The sequence below is a fragment of the Pleurodeles waltl genome, chromosome 9, assembly GCF_031143425.1.
Source record: "Pleurodeles waltl isolate 20211129_DDA chromosome 9, aPleWal1.hap1.20221129, whole genome shotgun sequence".
Taxonomy (NCBI): Eukaryota; Metazoa; Chordata; class Amphibia; order Caudata; family Salamandridae; genus Pleurodeles; species Pleurodeles waltl.
In genome coordinates, this window is record NC_090448.1 from 977,586,818 (window position 1) to 977,596,831 (window position 10,014).

The 10,014-nt window shown below is 41.7% G+C and overlaps 1 long non-coding RNA gene across 1 annotated transcript in view; it reads left to right on the forward strand.

The window, feature by feature from the left end:
• Positions 1–5,644, forward strand: part of LOC138258753 (uncharacterized) — a 60,907-nt gene extending 55,263 nt beyond the window's left edge. Inside the window, exons 4-5 of the long non-coding RNA XR_011198550.1 lie at positions 3,191–3,375; positions 4,013–5,644. This is a non-coding gene — a long non-coding RNA (uncharacterized lncRNA). The remainder of the gene's footprint in view (positions 1–3,190; positions 3,376–4,012) is intronic.
• Positions 5,645–10,014: the final 4,370 nt, after the last annotated feature.

Sequence of the window (10,014 nt, forward strand, 5' to 3'; positions counted from 1 at the left end):
TGAGAGGAGAAACAGGAGAGACAAGGGAGCTCTGGCAGCTGAAGGTCATGTTTTGCTTGTGGGCATCTGAAATATTGGAAAGGGGATTATTGTGATGTTGTTTAAATTGTACCTTGTTCATCTGACCCATAAGAATTTAATCAGGTCTCACAAAATCCATAGACTGAATACAGGGACAGCTTGAAAGATTCTTGGAGATTAGAAAGGTTCTTATGTAGATTGTTTGATAAGCATAAAGCCACCACTTGCCACATTGACACTAGTGCAAGCCGATCCGCCCTAAAAAACTCTGAATTCTCTTCACTACCTCCTGTGACAGATGCAGCCAGTATTTCAAACCAACAAGTTTCACACAAAATATCTTATCCTGTCTCTATAACTCTTGGTCTCATCACATACTAGGTTGCTTTAATTTTAAGCCCTAGATCCCCTGCTCTTCTGTTCAATTGTGTACTTTTTTGTGAACTGTCACAGTCTACCTCAGTGTATCGCACAGCGAGGAAGATGAGGCCCTTGCCCTGTTGTGTAAAAACTTCATTGTCAGACTCAGCTGATAATTCTAAAATGTCTAAAGATCTGTGAAGGATTTTCTCCTCCTCTTGTTATCACATACTGTCTCCGGCGTGGCGGCTCTTTTCTTACCTCTCTCACCACTTGCAGGTTGCTTTGTGGCGGCTTTTCTCTTCAGTGGTGTGCTGGAGCACCTTCCTGAAGGGAGAAAGGAGCAGTGTCCTCACTGATAGCCATGTTCATTTTTTTCATGCGAGTCTCGGGTTTCCTGACCATGCTAAGCATTGAGGGATGAGTTTCCTTGTATGTTGGCCAAGAGAAACTCCGCATGTGGGAGTATGATGCCATAGCCCGACAGAATAAAATGAAAATTCACTTGGTCTAGTAACATAAATATTATTATCACAAGTATTCTTGTACATTTACTTAATAAACTGTAAGTTCCTTCTCATAGAAATGATGTCATGTACTGTTCTTCACTATAAAAGGAGCTCCATTGTTGGTCAGTTGCATTGCAACTGTCCCTGAATCATTGCTCACTCACTGGACTTCATGGACTCCACGTTCTCTCCAGTTCCTGTTGCCTTTCCTCAACACATCACCCTGTCGCTTGGCCTGGTCAACTAGAAGGTTTTTTCTGGTCTCCAGTGTTTTCTCCTTCTTGCAGATTTTTCTCTTGAGCATTGCCAGACTCCCCTTTTAAATCTGACATCTGGTACTGCTTCTGGATATGAGGCCTTTTCTTCAAACCAGAAAGAAACTCCAACCCCCTCCCAGAAGCCCCCGCATGATAATACGACTGATTTGCTTGCACAAGGGGTTGATGAAGTGGGGTGCACATGGGGATAATGGTGTGCGGTGCATTCTTTTTCTTGACTTTGTAAAAATAAATTCAGTGAAAAGGAGACACCATATTCACCAGTATCCTCTAAAGCTTGGAGCTGAAGCATTAATTTTATCACCCATTGCAACCTTATCAATTAAGGGGTTTTGGTGAGCAGATTTATCCAACATTTGAGAGCTTTTAATAATAATGTGGTTATCCTTACCTTCAATGTTGTTCCCAAAGCCCGCTGCAACCCCTCCTGTCTCCCTACAAATGACCAATGGTTCTCTGTGTTGGATTTATGTTCCACCGTCTTTTCCATATCTATTTACAAAGAGAATCAGTTTATCTTTACTTCCTCATGTGGGGAACCCCTGTGGTGTGGAGGATGCTTCCTCAACACTTGTAGAATCTCCTTCCATCTTAACATAGGCTTTGAAGAAGGATTTTAGACACCTTTGTCTTTCCCGGAAACTCCTCTTAGGACCAATATATTACTGATCTTCTTGTCTGTTACTTTAGACTAATGAAAGGTGACTCCATCTACCTCCTTAATGAATTCGCTAAGAAAGGGCAGACAGCCTCAAAAGATAAACTGCAATTATGTTGTCCCTGTGTATACTTCTTAGGTAATGTAATCTTAGGTAATGTGAAAGTGTTATTTATCTACAGAACGGATTAAAACCACCTACATGTTATTAGATAAGGCACCAGTCTCCCGGGTACAAACAATTTTTGGGTATGGCAGGGTATTGTAGTCAGTGTATCCTTGGGTATGCTACTACACAAAATTATATTAAAAAGAACTCGGAACACTTACAATGGTCTAAATAAGCTGAACATGCATTTCTATGAATAAAACCAGCCATCGTCTCTGCACCTGAGATTACACAAAACTGATAACTCTGTGTTGTCACAAACAAGACGGATTTGCTATTAAATTATGAGGTTAAGATCATAATAATCAGATAAAGGTTGTAAGACATTGTTATTCTGATTTAGGCTCCATAGCAGCAGGGTTTCCTCCAAATCTCCACTGTGTAGCTGCTGCTGCCTAACTTGTCAAATCTTCTGAAAACATTGCATTGAATTTGTTTTACCTTAGTTATGGCTATTCCCCATTCTGTTGTTGCACTCCTCCTCACTGCCAAGACCCAATAACTTTCCATTGCCAGGTTGGCATGATACAAGATCTTTTTATTGCCTGACACTCATGTCTCTCTAGTCCCTGCCCCACTCTAAACACCATATCTCCAGTGCCCACCAGTGAAGAGGGAGAATCTCATGATTGTCTTGTAGTAATTGTACATTTGACAAAGCCTGTATTGATCTTATTTATGCTCCTATACGAAATTGTGAGTTATTTTACTTTGTGGATTGATCTTGTTTGAGAAATGATGAAGGCGAGCTTGTTGCTGGATAGGCTGTATGCATTGCATTCCAGGTTGCTGAGACCTGTCGCCTCTGCAGAGTGAAATCTGCCCAGATTGCCAAGCTCATTGCCTTGCCAGAGCTTGTATCTATGCTGAGAAAAAGACTCTATTCACGGACTTAAAATAGTGCATGATATTGACATTGTCTGGCTGCAGGAAAGTTTTGTTATTTCTGCTGGCATCCCAATCAAAAGTATCCTATATGTAAAAAAACTTTCCGTGCTCTCTGCTTTTGCCTCTCAGAATGGTGGTCGTTGAATGTGCTGCCTACCGAAATTCTCATGATGAAGTTTTTCAGGGAAATAATTACTGATACCGCTGCTAAAGAAGCCGCCGTAATTCCAAACAATAAAGCTGCCATGTATGTTGTGAGGCCAATTTTCTTTCTGTTCCCTCTTTAGAACATCTGTGTTTGTTACAGGAACAAGCTTCAGAAGTCAAAATATAATACTGGACACAGCGGAATTGTACCAGTGAACTGGAATGATTTTGGAGAGAAAGCTTTGCACATATGGTTGCACTGAAACTTCTGCTCCCTAGCCTTGCATGCTTGTGTCATGACCAATTTGGATGAGATGCTATGATTCCTGCTGTTGCAATCCACAGGTATGTGCCCATCTTTCCTCCTATCACCCAAAACTATTGTCAGTCCTGTGTCATCTGCAAGTAACACACCATTGGTCAGAAATCATTTCTACCCCGCTGCTCATCCACCTCCTCTGCCATCTTTGTCCATATACATTTGAACTCTATACAAAGGCGAAAATGTGCTTCCTGTTCTTATGTATTGTATGCTTTCTTTCTGGGTTGAGGTATTTCCACGTGCAGGAGTAAATGCTATATGCGAGGCGGAGCTCCTACTCAAGTGGTTCATACAATAATTTGGCATGCCACAGCGTCTTTCAAGTGATGAAGGAACACACTTTATTTCAGTAGTTCAGGAAATTTGCAAAGCTCTGGGGATCACTGTGCCTGTCATCAGGTCAGCAGGGAAAGCTGAGTGTAATATTAGCATGCTCAAAAATAAGACAGCATCATTCTTTTCCAGTATCTAAATGAAATGGCCTGATACCTTTTCTTTGGCTTTGTGGCCAAGCAGGGCCATTCCAACTGAAAGATGTAAAATAAGCGCGTACAAAATAGTTATGGGATGCCCTGTGTTGCTTTCAAACCCATTTGTTCCTACTGCTAAATGAGATGCAGTTCGTCAGCACTGTTGAAAACAAATTTACAGTCTCTACAGTTTTTATTCACAGGTTCATGCTGCCATACCTGACTAACCTTCCGAGGTCTGCCATGACCTTTAGCCATGTATGTGATTGGGTCTTTGTCAAGATGCACCATAGAAAGTCCACCTTGCAACCCCTGGGGAGGGGGCCATATCTTTTGTTGCTCAACACCAACACAGCTATGAAGTGTTGTGGATTGCTGATGTGAATCTACTCCTCTCAGTCCAAGTGTGCAAAATCTTTATTGAACATCTGCCCACCTGTGTCAGTCTCTGCAGCTGCACCTGCCCCCATCCATGGCCAGCTGGCCTCATCTGCTGCTGAGGGGAATCAGTTCATCTGTCCTGTGCTCCTGCAGCTGTGCAATAATGTTCCCAACACCTGTCACTGTTACCACTTCCATTTGAGGTGAACAGCTGTACTGTCGAAATTGGATCCCCAGTGGATCTGGCCTGCATCTTTATAGAAGCCAAATGAGGCACGGGTGGAAATTCAACCTGCACTGCACCTGTCCTTAAATAGAGCGGGCAATCTGTGTGCCACCACAACGTCTACAAACTGTTGCGAGAGAAGTATTGTTAAACCGTAAATCTTACTTCCTGCTTGGTTTCCACTTCTTGCTAGCTAGCGCCTGGGACAGCTGTGCCTTTAATTGGAGTACACCTCTGCAAAAATGAAACTTGCATTGATCTGCCTATCTTCAACATTGTGTGCCCAAGTGTGCGGGCACTATCCAAGAATCTATTGCAGATATGGAGGACTCCTACTACCCCAAACGTTTCTTCTTGCCAGAAACTATTCATCTTGCTTACGGAGAGTATGGGTAGTTCTGTGAACATTGAGATCTAAGTTACTGGATCATCTTGGTGAGTCAAAGTGAGTGTGACACTGTTTCGGAGAATTTACATCACTACGTTACCCCCTTTACAAACCACTTCCCTACCTCTTTTGATAAGCGAAGTATGCTCATTTCATTGTGGTAAGTGTGCCTATCCCTGGTTACTCCCTCCAGGACTGGGGCTGGAGACTTGGGTTAGTTATGCTGGATATGTTGTCCCATCTGTCAGGCACTGTTCTGAGCATCTCCTCCTGCAATTGTCAGCCTTTTATGAAGTGTCAGATTAGCTGATCTTTCTCCATTTTGTTCCTTAATTATGGTGTAGGGCAGGTTTTCAGTGAAAGAAGATGGAATACTAAAATACTTGATGAAATTGCCAATGGCACAGTCATTTATTTAGGCCTAGGACTGATTACTGATCAGTTAGAATACTAGAATACCATGCCAATGCAAAATAGAATGGCCCAGGACTACCAAAGGAGGGGTGTGGGGGCAGGAGGAGAGTTGTGCATAGTTGGGTCAGACTGTTGTAGACACACATCTAACACTTCTCCCAGCATCCTTGAACAAATACATCATACCAAAAGTAGCATTAGGAAACTACAACTAGACAAAATTAAAAGTGCCTTAGACATGGACATAAGTGCCATTTGGTCTTGGATATCTTGGTTATTTGCGAAGAAGGGAATGAAGACTTTTTAAATACTACTAGCGATAATTATTATCATGCTATCTGTATATGTTTTGATTCAACTAAGCGCATGCATCATTCAGCATATTTGCAAAAATAAAGACATGCCCCGTCTTATGTGCCTGATATTACTGATGATGCATACAGTTATGTAGAAAAAAATTTAATGGTGGTGAATTCTCTGCTGAAATGATCAAATTAAATGAAAATGAATTGTGAGTTTCACCTCATGGTGAAAAAGGATGGAATGTTAAATTGTTTTTATACTACTTTAAAGTACTACAAATGCATTTGCTTTATTTCACATTAACACTCATTTTAAATGTCCTCACTGCCATCTAGCATTTTGTATTGCACATTTAGTCTGCCTGCTTGAGTAAGCCTAGCCGCCTATTGAAATTGGCAAGAAACTACAAAATTAGTGAATTCAGCTTTCTACCATAGCCCACTGTATCTCTATCCCAAGGTCTTTTCACATTCTTCCCACGAGATGATATACAGTAGGTTCCTGCTTGTTAATGTTAGAACACATGGTCACTCTTCCACTTGCTGTATTATAGAAAATATACTCAAAAAGTCAAAACTGAAGTGAATTTAGCATTGTATGATCCAACGGCTAGGACAGCAAAGCACTGATCTGTTGAAACTGCGAATTCACACTTAGGCTTTGCTTACAATTTGAGGTGCTATTTATCGCAACTGATAAATAACAATACTATGGGGTATGTTATTAATCGGGTGTGATAAATAACACGTATTATGAGCTAAAGGGAGAATAACATGCAGGTTTTGGTGTTTAACGCACCAACATCCACATAACACAGTAATTACCATATGCTTTTCCCCGTTAGATTTCAGCAGGTTTGACCTCCCGAAATGTAATGAAGGGTGAGGTAATAACAATAATTAACTGATACGTTAAATACCTACCAACTCATAATTCTGACTTGTGCGCAATCAGGGGTTTACGCACTGGTCGAAATATACAGACCTACTAGGAATCAGGGCCTTAAAATGTTTTGCTGCTTATATTTTTGCATTAAGCTATGCATTAGACTTCAGTGGGCATCTTACAGTATTACAGTTCTTCCACAAAGTAAACAGACCTATGACAACTGATTAGATTTGTAACTTGCACAATACATAGTGCAAAACGGAGGGACCGTGGAATTAAAACTATTGCTTAGAGTAACTGTGACAGCGGCGGCCATCTTTTCATTCAAAGCTTACCAATGCTACCAAGCTGTGCCCGTCGCTGATGTGTAGAGCCTTGCTGTCATGTCTGGCAGTAGAAATGAAATTCTTGAATAGCTTGCTCAGCTCTGAAAGCTTACATTTTGAATCAGTTTGATGGTCATCTGTGTACTATCCCACGATTTCAGTTTCTGCACCTGCATCGTTCTTTTGTTTCAGTTTCATCACATCTGTTATAGCCCAGAGTATGAAAACATGTACGTTTCAGGACAGTATTTTTGTGTTTTGGTTTTATGCCCAGGAGGTGCCAGTGTGGCTATATTATATCACAGGCTATTTTTCTTATTATTCATAAATGTTTTAGACTTCTAATCTGACATCTGACATGAGTGCAGATTTCTTTCCATGTAGGGATGTTGCACCGAACAAGAGAATGCATTTTAAATGAATCTTTTGCGACTTTGCTGCAACCCTGTTTCTCAAGTTTTATTCTTGCTCTGCTATAGAGAGGTATTCATGTGTGAATGAGTGGAGAGCTGCTATTATCACTAGAGAATGGGTACAAAAAATGTTCATTTCATTAGAAGCCAGAACAAAGAAGGAACTCTTCTAACCTGACTATTACCTTCGGTTTGCATCTTTGAGCTGGGCCAATAGAGCTAGCAAGAACAGTGTTTCTAGATGAGAACTAGTCTCAGGCCACATTATTTCCTCACTTGACACTCCCTTCACAGTCTTCAGATGTGTCCTTCAGGTAAGAAAGAAGGGCATTTTTCTTGCAACTCATTTTCTCTTTAAGGGTTCTAAGATGGATGCTAGAATGATTCTGGTATCAGCGGGGACAGACTTAATCAGAATTCAACTTTATATGGTCTCCGCACTTCCTTGACTCACTGTGCATGTATGAACCTAACTGCACAGATGGGACTTTCTCCCAGCTATCTTTTTCTCATCAACAGTACCCTACTAAAGGTGTGGCAGCTGGCAAAGGTGTGAATCATAACCAAAAAGCAGTATTTCCCAAAGGGGCATACACCAGGTGCCCAGGTTATGTGTTAGCTCCGAAGATGCAAGGGCATATTGTAACCACATTCCTGAGAGAATTATCTGAAGACTGGGGCTCTCAGTAGCACAAGGCCAAGAAATATTCCTTGCTCAGAGCCTGTGGGCTGATAATGTGCACAAAAATGAGCGGCATTCATGTCAATCGTCCCGAGGTCAGCTCAATTTTTAGAGTGACCATGGGCATGAAAAGTATTGTGTCTCTGCCTAAATAAAGTTGTACTAAGATAGCAGGTGGTAAACCTACTTCCTAACTTGATTGTGTTGATTCATTCTTCTTAGGGTATAGTAAAAGAGCACTGTGGTAAATGATATGTAAATATGCGGACTTAATTTTCTGCATGTCGGTTTATCTGCAATTTCCTCTCAGCATTTTCTGCAAAAATAGAATTTGGAGGCTTTTGGGGGCGTTCCACAAGGAAGCGCGGATGTGAGCGCTGGGCTTGAACCGAGTTCCTGAGTTCCCTGAATTTTCCGAGTGCCAGTGTCCATGCACCAGGAGCCCAGAGAGCCGGCACAGAGTCGGAGAAGCCAGGGATTCCATTGCTCCAGCAGACTTCCTCATAGGGGGGAGTAGGAAAGCATCCCAAGGATCTAGACGTTGAGCAAACCAAGTGATAAAGGCTATAGAGAATGGTGGTGCGCCAAAGCCTTTGGGCAGGGGGTGAAGCATAAGTGCGTAAAAAATTCAAAAATCTCGAAAACTAGTGTGATCAGCCTGAAGCCAGTGAGAATGCCTCACCAGAGCCAAAACTAGGCTACAAAAGGCAGGTTAGCCATCAATTCGATCATATGGGTAAAGCGTCCCTCAAGATGCTTTGTAAATGTACAGCATCCCTATCTGCCAGAGCTAGTAAGCAAGTAAGAGACACCTCGCTTGTGAGTAAACATAATCACAGTGAAAAGGAGACAAATGAATTATTACCAGAAGTACCAACTTTACAGACCACAACAAGCACTGATCGATTTCTGCCGGAGAAACAACTTCATTGATTAAACTCTCATTTTGGAATGAAGGCAAAGAATTAACGTCATATTTTCAAACTAAAATAGGAGACTCCATTTTGAATTCAGGGGGCCCAAAGACCCTGATAACCGATGTTGTGGGATCAAAGTTGTGCCCATTGAAACTGTCACAAATTAACCAGCTCTGGATACTCCCAGATACATAGGGCAGTGCCTGTTGGGATGGGTCCCTATTAAAAAGAAAAAGTTAAGCAGATGGTTCCTTATTCTGTGGCTTACACTGGCTAAGTGTATGATAGACATTCACTGGCTGTCCCCTAAGACCCCCAAGCATACAGAATGGAAAAGGGATGTGGCTGAATGGGCGACTGCTGAAGAGCGCCATATGCGCAAATCTCGGAGGTATGACAAATTGTTGGATGATTTGCAGACCTGGTCAGCGATGCTGTCTGACTTGTTGGACACTCCTGATACGCGTCCACCGTGATCTAGATGATGTGAGGGGGGTTAAGCCAACTGAGTTAGGGGTTTGCTGGAATGGGGTATATATCCAGTTACAGAGGTACAGGGGAGAACACTGCTATTTTTTTATCTTCAAGATTATTGATGTCTGATCCTAATTATGTGAGAGGGGGTCTTTGGGGAGGGTGGGATGGGCCATTGCCACACCTATGTTGACTGCTTGTGCTACTACATGATCCATTTGCAGTTTCACTTCGTCGATCTCCAATGGTGTAACTTTATGTTGATTAAATGCCAAGAAAAAACTATACTTAAAAAACAAATTAACCTGCCCTGGAATCTTAGACTTGAAGAAGTCAGTACTTTGGTAACCCCGACAATAACACCTAGTAAAAGGGACTCTAATATCAATTTGGAACTTAGAGGAAACATTGACCCCTGGTAACTGATCGAAACATCTATAATCAGTTTTTAGTCAAGATCAAAGTTCAAAATACGGTCACCATACGGCAGGTATTAGCTTCTCCTAATGCAACATCAATAATTTGGAAAAGCTTTATAAGCAACAGCCAGAGTGTGAACATTCTAGATAATGTGGGTTCTGCTGTAGATCCAAACAGTTCAAATCAAATACCACTGCAAGAAAGAAATGCTTTATTGGCGGCCAGGCTTGCAAATCTCGTATGCCTGCAACTGGATAGCAAGCAGGTAGAATCAACTAACAGAATAACATGAGACAACAGCAAAGAGCTAAAGGAAAAACCATGCCTGTTAATAGTTCTGGAAGAGGAAACGATACAGAA